Source organism: Cupressus sempervirens, chromosome 5, assembly GCF_028749045.1.
Source record: "Cupressus sempervirens isolate cs-2001-9-10 chromosome 5, ASM2874904v1, whole genome shotgun sequence".
Taxonomy (NCBI): domain Eukaryota; kingdom Viridiplantae; phylum Streptophyta; class Pinopsida; order Cupressales; family Cupressaceae; genus Cupressus; species Cupressus sempervirens.
In genome coordinates, this window is record NC_143122.1 from 869,900,953 (window position 1) to 869,915,923 (window position 14,971).

The 14,971-nt window shown below is 34.8% G+C and overlaps 1 protein-coding gene across 1 annotated transcript in view; it reads left to right on the forward strand.

Annotated features, from left to right (window-relative positions):
- The window catches only part of LOC149558682 (uncharacterized), a 32,360-nt gene extending 18,489 nt beyond the window's left edge, over window positions 1-13,871 (forward strand). The window contains exon 2 of the mRNA XM_089832790.1: window positions 13,723-13,871. The gene's annotated coding sequence lies outside the window, so the exon portion shown is untranslated. The remainder of the gene's footprint in view (window positions 1-13,722) is intronic.
- Window positions 13,872-14,971: the final 1,100 nt, after the last annotated feature.

Below are 14,971 nucleotides of genomic sequence, written 5' to 3' on the forward strand. Positions count from 1 at the left end.
ATCCAATGGCTCACCAAGGGGTGTATAATTTCTAGGTGCAGGTTGGAACTTGGGCTTTGGTCCTGCAGCTACATTGATGGCATTAGCTTGATTGCTAGACCCTTGAAAGTTAGGTCTTGGATTGTGGCCTTGATAGCTTTGGTGATTCTGGTGCTGGTAGTTGATAGTTTGTTGATTGTTTGGTTGATAAGGTGGGTTGGACTGATTTTGGGAAGGAGCAACAATATTCACATGTCTGGTGTCAGTGATGCTGTCTATTGCAACGTTCTTATTTTTGTTCCAATACCTAGACTTGTCATTGGAATGTAATTGATTTTGGTTGGCTTCCTTGTAAATCTTGACCACATCATCTTTAATGAGTCCTTGCTCAAGGATCATTCCTTTTTCTTTGATATCTTTGTAGGTCTGCAAACAATTCATGGTCATGTGGTGAGCCAAGCTAGGATGGGCATTATCAATAAATATTTTCACCAAATGGTGTTCTGGCAAGGTGCAAGATATGCGGGTGGTAAGGGTTTTCCATCTTTGCAGATATTCGGGAAGGCTTTCTCCACCTTTTTTCTTAGTGTGGACAAGATCAACTACTGAGTGCTCTATTTCAACAAGATGGGCATATTGGGCTACAAATGCCTCAGACAATTCAGCAAAGTTTTTAATTGTGCTATACGAGATTCTATAAAACCATTCAAGAGCTGGTCTAGCCAAGCTTTCGGGAAAGAGACGCAAGAGGAAGATGTCACCGTATGCCACTTCTTGGAAATGCATGTAAAATTCTTTGATATGTGTGACAGGGTCTCCTTTTCCTCTGAATTTGTCAAACTTGGGTATCTCAAAGTGCTTGGGAAATGGTGTCATGGTAATGGCTCTGTCAAATGGGTAAGGACACACATTTTCAAACTTGAAGGTTTTTGGATCATTTCCCTCTTGGATGTTCTTCAAAGTTGTCTTCATGGCTTCCCATTCTAAATTAATGGGTGATGGTTGGGGTGCACCCAATGTAAGAGTGGCCTGAGGTAGGTATGTGCTAGATGGGGCAATGGAACATGGCTGGCTTTGAGGTATGGGCTGGTAGGGATTGTACATGGCTTGGGCAACTGAATGGTGGATGATGGGTTGTTGAGGTGGAGGAAGCACATATTGTTGCATGTGTTGCGAGGCTTGTTGCTGATATGGGATTTGGGATAGGGATTGAGGGACGTAGGCTAGTTGTGGGATAAATGGATTGCTTTGTGGAGGTAAGGTATAAGATGGTTGTGAAGCTTGGAGAAAGGATCGGGGAGCTTGTGGAACTTGACTTGGGATTTGAGGAGTTTGACCAATATATGTGGGTTGTGCCCCCATTTGGGAGGGTATCATGGCAAAGGAGGCCAAGTAATTGGTGGTTGGTGGTGGGAATTGAAAGCTTGGGAATGGAACTGATGGGGTTTGATAGCTTGGTGGCTGAATTTGAAAGCTTGGTAGAGTGGTGGCAAGAGCTTGGGTCACTTGAGAGCTTGGTAGAACATTGGTAGTAGCTTGTGGGGTTTGATAGCTTTGTGGAGTGAGGGCAGTAGCTTGTGGATTTGTGGCTGATGGCATTGAGCTCCAAGGACCTAGTGGAAATGATGGAATTGTGCTCTGAGCTGAGGTAAACAAGCTAGGGGTGATGAAAGTTTGATTTCTTGGCCCCATGGGTGGCATCCTGGTTGTATATTGTTGAGGTTGGCCAAAGATGCTAGCACTGATCTGGGAGATGGGTGGATTTGGAAGGCTGGGTTGGAGAGCAACAGCAGCAATAGTGAAGGGAGTGAATGATGAGGTGTTTTGGGTGAAGGGAGTTTGGGATGGAGTGGTATGGACCAATGGTGGAGTGGTGGTGGCTGGATTGGCTTGCGGAAGGGAGATTTCAACTTGAGTGGAGGCTGGTATGTTTGGGTCTATTGGATCATAAGGATTGGCTTGAGGCTCTTCTTTTGGCACATATTGAGGATAATCTGAATCATAAGAGGCTATTGGGAGTGGTAGTTGCCCAAACAATGGGTGAGATGGATCTGATAAGGGAGGAGGTCTTCCAAAGTTGAAGGCTCCTATATTGTCCCTTTGAAAGTTAGCCATGATTGTTTCTTTGTTCTTGTCTATAATGGTGTTCACCAATACTACATTTCCTAGTTGGTTCATGAAAGTTTCAATGTCAGTAGGTGATGGTATAGTGTTCTCTGGGCTGAAGGATGGTTGAGTGCTCAAGGGGAGCGATGCTATTTGATCCAAATGATAGGGTTCCATTGTTTATTTCTTCTTCTTGGCTAAGCGAGTGACGGGTGGCATGAAAATGTTCCTAGGGATGAGATGCAACAATGTTCATGGATGCCAAGGGGGAAGGCTTTTCTATGCAAATGATTTCCTGGGTTGAGGCAAAGCTATATGACAAACCTAAGGAGGATTAGGTTGGGGATTCTAACTTCAAAGATATGTCGCCAAATCATGAAAGGTCTGCTTTCCTATGTGCAAGCTTGGTGGTGATTGTGTCAACTTAAGGATAGACTAATGATCCTTTAGGAAAAACACGAGATTGACCACTTGTGGATCCCAACCTTTAGCTCAAGGTGATGAGGGATAACAAGTGACAAAGCTAGATTACCCTAGACAAAGCTCTTTCAAAGGGATAACCTTGGTGAGATTGGTGGATTTGTAAGATGGTAGGAATGGCAGACTTTGGCAAGGTGACAACAATTTTGAACACTTGGATGTGAAGTTTAGGCTTTTGGGATGCTAGCTAGGTTTGAGGGGATTGGTTTGGTTCTAAGCCAAAGATCTAAATGAGATGGGTGAGCTAAAATTCTTAAGGGGATGACTAAGGGTGGCTGGCTTACTAACTCTAAAATGGAGCTTATGCAAGAAGATGTGGAGGAACAAGGGGGCCTAATCATAGAAATCATGCCTGGTTGGTAAGGCATAAGCAGGGTTAACTCCTGGATGCTTGCTAAATTTGATAGTGCGATCTAACCAGGCATCTTGAAGGGCTTCGTCGGCAGCTTTGTCTTCTGCTTTGTGGAGTTTGGCAATTCGAGGGCTTGGTGTTACTTCCTTTTTCTTAGCTGCAATTTCTTTGTATGCTTGAGATGGCTTGAGTTTGGCTTTTTGAAACTTCTGTTTGGGTTTGGGTTGTTCTGACATAAATTCTTGAATCTTCTTGGCTTAGAGAGATTTTGGTTGTTTTGCTTCAACTCGTTCAACTTTTGGAATAGGTAGTGACTACGCTAAGTATGCCCTAAGCTAGGATTGACCAAGTTTGGAAAACATTCATTCAACAAGTAAAAAATGAAGCAATAGATAGGAACAACTAGATAGAAGTTTTTGATTCTTAGAATGTGATACTTGCGCCAAGGAGTGTGTATGTTTTACAAATTTTTCAATCAATCACTTCAAACACATTAACACCCTAGATGGTTGTCTGAGGGGCTGACAGTTAGTTTAGCTAGGGAGTCCTCGATATACCCAAGGTACGTGAGGCTCAAATTCATAGATGAAAACAAAAAGATGTCACACAGCCGAGAGGAGTGGTAACCCACTTCTCCTCTTTCACTTCTCAAGGGTATAAAGTTCCTTGAGGCTTAGCCTGAGTGACAAAATCTTGATCCCAAGAGAGGTGTCTTTGGATTCACCTCCCAATCTTTATACTCTGCCGGAACGCTGGAGTTGAGGTCATCTCAAGGGGTGATTAAATCCCCAAGTAGGCCTCCTAAAATTTAAACAAGATTTTAGATCCTAATCTTATGCACCCAAGATGGCCTCGAAAGACGACAAGGGGAGAGAAGACTTGGATGATCTTGGGCTAAAAGACAGAATTCTTTTCCAACTAACGCTTAAGTTTTTCGGATCTAGACCTTGCAAACACACATGTTTAGGATGCAAATGTTCAATTCCAACTTGAAGCATTAACAAAAGTAAAATCGATTGAAGAATGAATACACCAAGAAGATTTAGGGTCAACAAAAGTAAACTCGCATGCCCGGAGGCCCTCCATGTCAATTATTGATTGATTTTTCTATAAGGCATTCAAGATTGAGTGTGAGTCTATTTTAAGCCCAAAATAAAGATGTGTAAAACTCGGTTTCAAGCGCATGCCCGGAGGCCCTCCATGTCAAGATTTGTTCAATTTTTATGCCCAAATGAAGTGTTAGCGAGACTAATGTGCACTCAAGAAGTTTTCTATCTTAGAAAAACCAATAAAAACTCAAGTGAGTGGAATTTGATTTTTGTGGAGCACTTAACACCTTCTTAGGTAGACCCATCCCCATATATGGCGCTGATATTGCAACCAATGGTTAGAATGATGGGTGATTAAAGAGGATGAGTCCAACAATCAAATTCACTCAAAGTGTCTTTATTTATTTTTATAATTTAGAAAGTTTCTAAAATGTAGATTCTTTTTATCCCCCAAAAGATGAAGTGTGAGATATTGTAATGATTAATTGACCTTTTGCATTCAAGATTGGATTTGTTGTTTTAATAATGCATTCATAAAAAAAAAAAACTCGATTTTAATCCATGGCACTCAAGAGTGATTTTAGCAACATGCATTCAAAGACAGGTGATTAAACATTCAAGTTTTTTCCTTTGAGCATTCAAGATTGAGATTTTGTGTGTTGTTTTAAGAACTTTGAAGTGCTTTGTTTCAACCTTAGATCATTCAAGATTGTTTTGGACACAAAAGTGAAAATGACTCTTTGGACTTTGGTTTTCATTCAAGATTTTGTGTTCTAGTTTGCATGTTTTAAGCCCAAAACTGATATTCCTAGATTGTTTTGATGCATGAAAAACCTAAGAAACATTCAAGATTTTGCAACAAGACATTTGTTTGGAACAAATAACAAAACTTTTAGGACAATTTTGGCAACCGTTTAGGACTCTTAGTTTTCATGAGATTTTTAAAAAAAATTTAAAATATTTGCAAATGAGGTTCATTTTATCCTTGATTGATGCTTCGAGTTTGATTTAGATTTTAGTGTGCACTTAGTGTTGATTTTGAACATTTTGAAATGGAAACTTGAAGTTTTTTTTAAATTCTCAAAAATGAAGTGTTTCTAACTTTGCATGAATGCATCTAAAACCTTGATGTTGCAAGGATGCAAATGATTGGATTGGTTTAGTTTCACTTGTTAAAAGATTTTTTTTTTTTTTTTTGCAAATTTTTAGTTTTTAATGGATTTAAGTATGATTTGGGGGTTCATTTTAAGCACTAAAAAGAAGTGTGTATGATTTTGCTTCCTTAAGAAAAAAAATGGCCAAGATCTCCCACAAGAAGAAGAAGAAGAAGTAGATGGAATAAGAAGAATATAGACAAGAAGAGGAAGAAGAATTCCAAGTGCTTTGTCCAACTATAAGCTTGAAAAATCTGCAAACACTATGAGATAGACTATGAGTTCCTTTGTCTTCTTCATGCTCATGTGGACTTACAAAACCAATTTATACAATCCTACCAATCACAAAAACAAGCAAAATTAGCCAAAATTAGCAAATGACATACAAACCTTGACTAAAAAAGCTAATGAAGATGGCCCATGCGGGGTCCCACCGGGCGTGCCAAAATGTATATGAGCAATATTAGTATTCTAATAGAAACCAAATTTAAATAAAGCTTCTAAAAACTAAACAAAATTCATAAACTTCAAGATAGACTAAGATGAGCTCTCAATTGAGAATATGAGCCATTAATGAGCTCTCTCAATGAGAAGCTCTTTTGTTGAGTGGCTTTGTCTAAATAGATAGGATGTATGCTCAAGCTTATGCTTCAAAAAGGGCTTCAAATGGAGTTGGAATTTGGGTGTGAGTGTATGGTTTTGATGTAAAATGGCTTCTTAAAATGACATTATGACTTTACTTCATGGATTGTGTTCTTTTGCAAAGGGGAAGGATCCAATTTATAGGCAAGAGGCTTGAGGGATTGAGGGCTAAGATGCAAGGATGGGGAAAAGCTCATGGAGGGCTCAGATTGCATGAGGAGAGCACATGGATTGTGCTTCCTTACATCCAATTAGGGAGTGACACATGTCACAGGGTGAGAGGATGGAAGAAAGGGAAAGGATGAGTCAACAAAAGAGGCTTAAGGGATAAAATATTCATAAAGACCCTCATAATGGCTTGTAAGAGCAATGAAAGGGCTTGGAAGAGTCATTTATGGCCTAGTGGGCTTCATAAAATTTTATGGTTGGGATATTTTGAGGGAGATGAGAGAAATTTTGACTTGGGCTTGATTAGGAAGGTTTTAAGCTTGCTTAGGATTGTGCAAATGATTAGAGGATGGATTAGGATGGTTTAGGATTAGCTTAGGGATAGGCAAGTGGATGGCATTTAATGAGGGTGGGTGAAGGAGGAGATATTTGTTAACTTTGGCTTGGGTTAGTAAGTCTTAACCCCATGTTTAGGGAATGTGACAAGGTTAGGAGGGGATTAGGATTAGGTTTAAAGACATCTTCTAGAAGAGTCTAGACTTTGGATGAGGATAAAGACTTTCTAGAATAGTTTAGAACTTCTTAGGATGAGGATGAAGACTTTCTAGAAGAGTCTAGAACTTCTTAGGATGAGGATAAATTAGATTTTTAGGAAATAAATAAAGTTTTATTTATTTCAAGGGTTTGGGTTGAGGAGATATTTATTAGAACTTTTTTAATAAACATGAAGATTAATATTTAATCTTAATTAAATATTTTGAGTTGGGATTAGGGGTAGGAAATGATGGGATTAGCCTTTAATCAAAATTAAAGAAGGATTAGAAGATTTTGGAAGAGGTTAGTGGTCTTAAGGAAATTGGCCAAGTTTTGGGCAAAAAATAAATTTTTTATTTATTTTGAGTTTTTTGGTCAATTTATTAATTAAATAATTAATAAATAAGGAAATAATGTTTAAATAAGATTTAAACATTTTTGGGAGGGATTCCTTAATTAAATATTTTTAATTAAGATAAAGGGATTTAATGGCATAAAAATAAATAAATTAATAAATTAATTAATAAATGATGATGTCATCAGAAACTTTTTCAGAAAATAAAAATACTTTATTTTCTAAAGGATTTAGGTGTCTACAAGGTGTACTTGGGAAATACTAGATATCTACATTATAACATAGAACTCTACTTCACAACCTTTGTTAAATTATGAAATAATTTTTTTTGTAACATGCATCACTAGATTATGGTCCACATGTACTACACGATACATCTCTAACAACATTGAAATTTATGCTTACATAAAGAAATGACAACCCATCTAATATATTAAAGAATGATTAAAATTAGTCAAAATTCAACTGGGGGGAAAAAATTATCGTATCATCTTATTCTTCTTATAGATCATATTCTAATATATAATTATTTTATATTTCTATATTAATTTAAAAGGTTCATTTCTCTTACACATAATAAAATATATTACTAAAAGGGAAACTTTTCTTATTAGAATGTGTCCAACCTTGAGTTTTCTCTTTAAGATTATTTTGTTAATCCAATAGGCATTTCTACATGTAAGAAGTTTAGTGTCATCATCACAATCATTTTCATTCAGTAGTTGAAACCATGTGGATTGTTAGGGATAAATGCATATATGGCTCCATTTATTCTTGAAAATTTGGCAAAGAGAATGTGGTCATTATCAAACAATAAAATAAAATTATTTGATTACTTTTACTACGTGAGGTGAAAATAAGGGTAATTAAATAAGAGATTTATTTTACTAATTATGAGATGGAAAAGATATTTATACAAATAGTATAGTTTTTTAATGAAGTGAGGTATATTAGGTAAAGGAGATTTATTCAAGTATAATATAACATTTTAGTCAATTGAGACAAGGGTGTACTAGAGAACCATTATCTGTCTACAATACAACATAGCACTATCAACTTTGCAACATTTGTAATGTTATGGAAGACTGCATTTTTCCATAATGTGCATCATTAGATTAGACTCCACATGTACTACAAGACAAACGCCTATCAACATTAGGATCTATACTAATATAAAGAAACAATAATCCATCTTTTATAGTAAACAACTATAAAAAATAAAAATCAACCAAAATGAATTAATTATTATGCCATCTCATATTTCTTCTAATATTTTCTAGAGTATATATAATCATTTTATATTCTCTCTCTCTCTATATATATATTTATGAAGGGTTCATACCTACAAGGCAACACAGTGAGGCACAAGGCCCGTGAGCTACCAACCAACGAAGGCCACCACTAAAAGATTTAGGAACCCGATATGGGCCCACACATCCTTGAAACCTCTTTGGCTTAGAGCCAAGGACTAAGGGGCATCCATGTCGTCAAAATCACCCAGGGCACGATCCCGGACTCATCCCGTGTGATGTCGGAGCTTTGCACTTAGCAAGACTTGATCTTTGGTGTGTTCTTTGTGAGCCATTCAACTTCACTAGTAGACCAAAGACCCATTGATCATATTCTCTATATTGATTTATAAATCATTTGAAAAACTCATTCCCCATAAACATAAATAAAAGTTTCTTATTAAATTTTGTGCAACCTTCTATTTTCTATTCAAGAATATTCAAGGTTGCTGTGTTAATGATAGTGAAGAGTCCTTATAAGAAATAACTTCTATTCCCCATCTTGGCACATTAAAAATCAACCCTCCAAACATGTGCATTGAAATTATAAGTATACTCATATATTGCTGCATAGGATTCCAACGCCGGCTGGAACTATGTGCGTGGAAGTTATAGGCAAGCATATATATTGCTTCCAAGAATTCCAACGCCGGCTAGGACCTATCTTAAATGATTTTTGGCTTGACCATAATAACCAGTACGTCCGGTTGCTTTCACCCTGCGTGTTTTTCGGACTCTCTGCCCCTTTGCTCCTATGTCCCTTTTGACCTTTTCCTACCATCGTCTAGTTTCAAATGTCGCTAACTTTGACCGATAGTTCCGGTTTCCAATCATCTGCCAATTGTTTTCGAGCATAGTTATCTGCTCACATTGTAAAACAACTTTATCTTGATCAGGTTGGATGGATAAGATGTTTTGATATTAAGGAAATGCATGTCAATCAAATAGAATATTTACATAATTTAGAATTCTGTTAAATGATTAATGATTTATAAAGTTTAAAGTTTTCTACGAAATGTAATGATTAAGGATATATAATTTGGAGTAGTATTGTAATGGGCGATCTCAAGAGAAATCTCAATGCTTCATTTTGTAAGTGGACTATTCAGACTTGTTGAGAGATAAGTTCTTGCTAATCATGAATGAGTTTGACTTAAAAATTATAGAGTTGAAACCTAGTTAAACATCACATAAAATGTAATGACGTTTGCTATATGACAATGCCAAAGTGTTACACTTAGTTTTCCATGAGATCAAATTCCCCAACTTAGAATTTAGTTGTTTAAGAAGGTCCGTTAGACTATGTCCTCAAGTGGTATGGAAGAGGTGTTGTAACTTCTTATGGAAGTGCTCATGCTGATGCTTGAAGTCTTATAAAACAGATAATTATAAAAAACATGATAATGTAAAATGTGATTGTGATTGAAATATAGCTTCAAATATATAATTGATAATTAAAATTTCTATTCTTAATTTTATAATTAAAAGTCAATAGTCAAACTCTTTTAATAATTAAACATAATTGGGACACTGAAAACAATAAAATTTCAATAAAAATTAGTAAAAACTTTATACCTTACTCTATTTCTATTGAAAATTCACCTTTCGCTATAAAACCATTTAATATTTAAAAATACTACTTATGCTTTCCAACATTTTAATTACTACAAATCATTATTTGACATGCTTAAAATGAAGGTCCGTATAGATTCCTTACTAATGAATCAAACGGCCGTCAAATTAAATCCAGCACTTGCAGCTGCCCTCACGACCACGTCAAATGACGCGCTTTCTACCTGATTAACAATAGGCAGGCACATCCCACACTTCCCTTTAAATGCTTACCCCCAGACAACAAGCCCACAGTTTCTATATAAAATCTTTTCTTAAAGCCTGCGTGAGCATATTTGCTTCAAAGAATTCATCATTTGCTTCAAAGAATTCAGTTTCTTGTTTGCATCAGAGAAATTCCTGCGATGGAAGCCGGCAAGAAAGTTACAGCCGATCAAAAGGTTTCAGAAAAGAAGAGAGGGAAGTCATTGTACCGGCGCTTGAAAGCTTTGTCTCCATTTCCATACCTTGTGAAAGCTAAGGATTATTATGTGAGAAGCATGACGGAATGCGCAGGAAGGGCAAATTATAGCAGCCTGGGTGCAGGAGGTCCGGGAGTGTCGATGTCTGGTTCTCTGGCAAAGAGTTTCAGTACAAATTCTTCAAGAAATGAAGAGGATTTCAGGGAGCTTGTGAGGGCCGCCTCACAGAAGAGTCATCCAGACCTTTTCAGACCTCCTTCTGTACAGGCGCAACAACAGGATCTTTTTCCGCGAAGCTACAGCTCCGCCAGTACGCCTCCCTCTGTAGGAAGAATCGACGAGGACAGCCCTGCCTATTTTCCAGGATCTTTCAAAACAAGCATTCCTGAAGCCGATCCTCGGTTTCCTCGAAGTCATAGCTACAGCACTGCTCAGAATTTTCATTTTCGGAGAAGAATGGCCGTGTAAATTCCTCTGCTTTGCTTTCCCCCTGTTTTCCCCCTTTTCTTTAACAAACTCTTGCAATTATTTCATCCTGTATTTTGTATTCGGTTTTGGATGGAACTGCTCCGGCTTATTGATTGTTAGTGAAATCGGAAAGATTGTTTTGTCTGCAATCGCCATGATCAAATGCTTCTCAGAAACTCATGAGGAGTTTTTTAAGTTTCCGGTAAATTTTTTAGTCATTTCTGTTCTTACCTATTTCAGTTTGATAAGAATAGATTATAAAATATGATTTTGGTTTGATTATAAACCGGAAAATTGGATTCTAAAATAGATGCTGACGCAATTTAATTCAAAAAGTTCTCAAATCTATCAATCTACACTTTAAATTTAGGCATAATTTAATTTAAAGGTTTATCAGTTGTAGAGTTCAGAAATAACAGGACTTCTTTAATTAGAATAAGCCGTAAAACAATATTACACAGAGTTACAAATTCTGTCCAATTTTGTTGAAAGTTTTAGTGTTTACTGTCGATGCTTTCAGATATTTGCTTTTAGGATTTGTTGCACATGTGTTCTGCACATACTGTGTTTTTGGCAATGTCTATGCTGACATCAAAATGACAAATTTAAATAAAATTAAAATAGATAACACAGTTTTAAAATAATTTTAAATTTAATTTTTAAAATTGATAAATTGCCGTTTTGATGCCGGCATACTGTGTTTTCTTGTACTTTCTGAAGAAGCGCGGTGTCGCGCAACAAATCAATAGAACAAAGCTTTAGAGTCATTGTACATGGGGTTTGGGGTCCATTTTACCGTCTCTTCTGTCACAAAAACGGATAAGGCCATTTTTATTCGGTAGCGATAGCCTGGGCATTTCATGGCCAGAGGTCTCCAGCTTTTTCAAGGAACTCAACAAGTAAATGGATAAATAACTTATTCTATTTTAAAAGTAATTTCCTAATTTATCGAAATAGAAAATAATATTAGAGAAATAAATAACAACAAAGAATAAACCAGGACAGTATCAGCATTTTAACCATTATACAATTCAATAGTAGCTTCAAAATAATTTATTTTGACCTAAGTAGAACACAATACAGGGAAAATAAATAGCAGTCCAAATGCACAGACGGAAATAATAAAACAAGAACAGCAAGATACTTTCACTGTTTTAATCAGTAATATAATTAAACTTTTGTGTATAAAAGATCATATGGAATTACTGAACGACAGTTTTTGTGGTTGCATAGATATTTATGCTAAATTTCTTTTGCATTCATTTAAGGATAATCTATGTATTTATTATTAGAGTTTTTGATAATTAAAAAATAAATAAAATTTAATTAGACAATGGTTTATATATATATGAAAGTGTTTGATATAATATTAACTATATTAGTTTGTATGAAATTGTAGAATGTAAGTTTGAATATACTTGTATCTGATTCTTAAGGAGGAGATAATGTGGAATTGAAGTGTAAATGAAGTCTTTGGATCATTGAGTGTGATGTTGCATGTCAATGAAAAATATGTTGTATTTAACAATTAATATATTATTAATATTTATTAATAAATACAAAAATATGAAATATAAATGATATATTTATACAAGTTTAAATACAATAATGAAATAAAAGATAAATTTTTAAAAGAGTTAAGAGAAAAGGAAAAAATATTAAAAATAGTAATAGAGTAATGAATATAAGTAGAAAAAAATTGAGTATATAGTGAATAAAATGATGTAGAGTTGAATAGTTATTCTTTCTTTCCTATATAGGGGAAGAGATCGAGTAACTCTTATGGGGTCTAATGATGGTGATAAAGCTTTGTCATAGATATTCTCTAATGGATGTGATTATCCTCCCACAAAAATGTACAGTTGACCTATATTCAAAAGATTGAAAACATCATGAATTTTTTTTTGAAAATTTCAGCATTTGATCTTCATGATCTGCATAGTTTGTAGTAAAAAACAACAAAAAATTTGGAGAAAAATCAATATGTTTTAGTGAATTTGCAAAAAAAAAAAGTTTGACTTTCTTTTGTGTTTGGTACTTTTTTGTGGGAGATTAGCTTGTACCCTGTCCAATAGCTGATCACACATGCACTTGATCACACATTTACTATTAGTCGATCATTTTTTAGCTTTCTTTTTTATTTGGTGATAGAGCTTTGTCATAGATACTCTCCAATAGCCGTTCACACATGCACTTGATCACATATTTACTAATAGTTGATCATTTTTTTAGCTTTCTTTTTTCTTCATAACGACTACTGGAACAGTTAACCACAATTACAAGTATTTTTTGGTGAACACCTATTAGAGGGTGAATATAAAAACACTTGAGTCACCTATAAGATACATTAAAAGAATCTTTGAATTACAATTTAAGAAATCTAGGTATGTAAAGTTAGTCTAGACTATTACTAGAATTTATATATCTTTAACATATGTATCTTATAACACTTTATAGATATTAAAAAGTTTGCATATGTATCTTATGACACTTAATAGATATAAAAAAGTTTATCTAATGAAAAATGATTCTTCAACTTTATTTTTTATCATCTATACAACAAACTTTACTCAATACATTTCATTGAACGCAATAGAACAATTATTAAATATTATTATGTTTATATTTTTATAGGAAAGTCTTATGGATTTAAACTTTTACTTAAAGGAGATATATGATGCTTACTCTATTTCAACTTTTCCTATCTATTTAAATATGAAAAAGTCAAATGATCCATTTAATACTTTTTGAAAAGTGATGCATACTTATCTTCTTTCTATGAATTAAATTTCTCAATAAGAAAAGTATATTTAAAAATTAATTTTTTAGTTTTTAATTATTATCACTAACGTTAAATGGCATATAAAACTTTGAAATATGATTTATTCAAAATATATATCATTAATACACAACTACTCATGATTTTTTTTGTCAATTTACAAAAGGTATTTATAATACTACTTTCTTCATTTTTAAATTTTATTTTACAACCAACAAATCTAAATATCTATAAGATTTATATTTTAGGAAAGCATTCCAATCCTGATAGTAAAAATAAATAGCATAGTATCTAAATGTCAAAATCTCTCGATCTCACATACGGAATTTAATAGTGTAAACAGGAAGAACGTCACGAGGACGACGTGACCTATACGAAATGGGTGCGTTAGACGTGTGGCAAATGCGAGACAGAAAATGAATGATGGGCATTCTCTATTTAAAAAATGATTGATGTGCAATTAAAAAATTCATTTCGTAAAGACCTAACAGACAAAGTTCAATTATGCGTCGCCACAGACAATTATCGTGCACTCCAGGAAGAGTCCATATCAATTGCGCGCAATCTACAACTTTACCTTCCGCTTGGATTTTTTCGTTTTGTTTTTGGGAATCATCACTATTTAGTTTTATATTTTGTGATTGTACATACCTATAAAAGTGAAAAAGCAAAATATAATTAATATACTCTCTAAATATAAATTTATTATTCTTTTAACATTGTTATTGGCATGGTGTTATGATTAAGTTATGCGAATTTAAAATATTCATATTACTGATTTTAAATAATCTTTAGTTTCATATTTTTAATTTTAATAAATATCTTATAATTGTAATTACTATTATGTTTATAAATTATTTCTATATTGAATTATGTATTAGATATTAACATTTATTATAACAACTATGAAGAAAAGTTAAAAAAATGTCTACAATGTTGACTCTAAGGTGGAAGTTGTTGAAACTCCTTGTCATTCTAATAGAATTGTTAAGAAAAAAGGGAAATAGGTCATTACAGAATGTACCATTGAGGACTCGGAGGAGACTAGTGAGAAAGACTCGAAGAAGGGTTCCTCCTACCAGGTTTTTGAAATTCCCAAACATGATATGTTCCTTGTTCCCTTGGTCAATCCCCCCTCCCCTCCTCCCTCCCAAAAGTGGACAGTAGTAATGTTACCATTGAGGAAGTGTGGACCAAGGTAGGCCCCTTCTACGACTAGGAAACTAGTGGTATTATGGGTAAGTTTGAACTCTATATTGCAAGCCTTGGAAGTATTGCTCAATAGTTGAAGGATGAGGTTGCAAGTTGAATGAAGCTACCAAATTCTCCTTGTAGGGGATCTACGTGTCTGCCTCCACCCTCTGCCTTTTGCAGGAGAAAGAGCTCAATGAAAAGTTGGCTAGTGACGAGGACAACAAGGACCTATTCAAATTCCACAATGAGGAATGGGCCAACATCCTACTGTCCAAGAGGCTTAGGAAGGATAACTAATGTTGTTTATGGGTCTCCCTTTTTATGGTTTTACTAGCCTTAGGAATTGTTTTAATGGTTTCTCTGATAACTCAGATATTAAGTTTAATTGT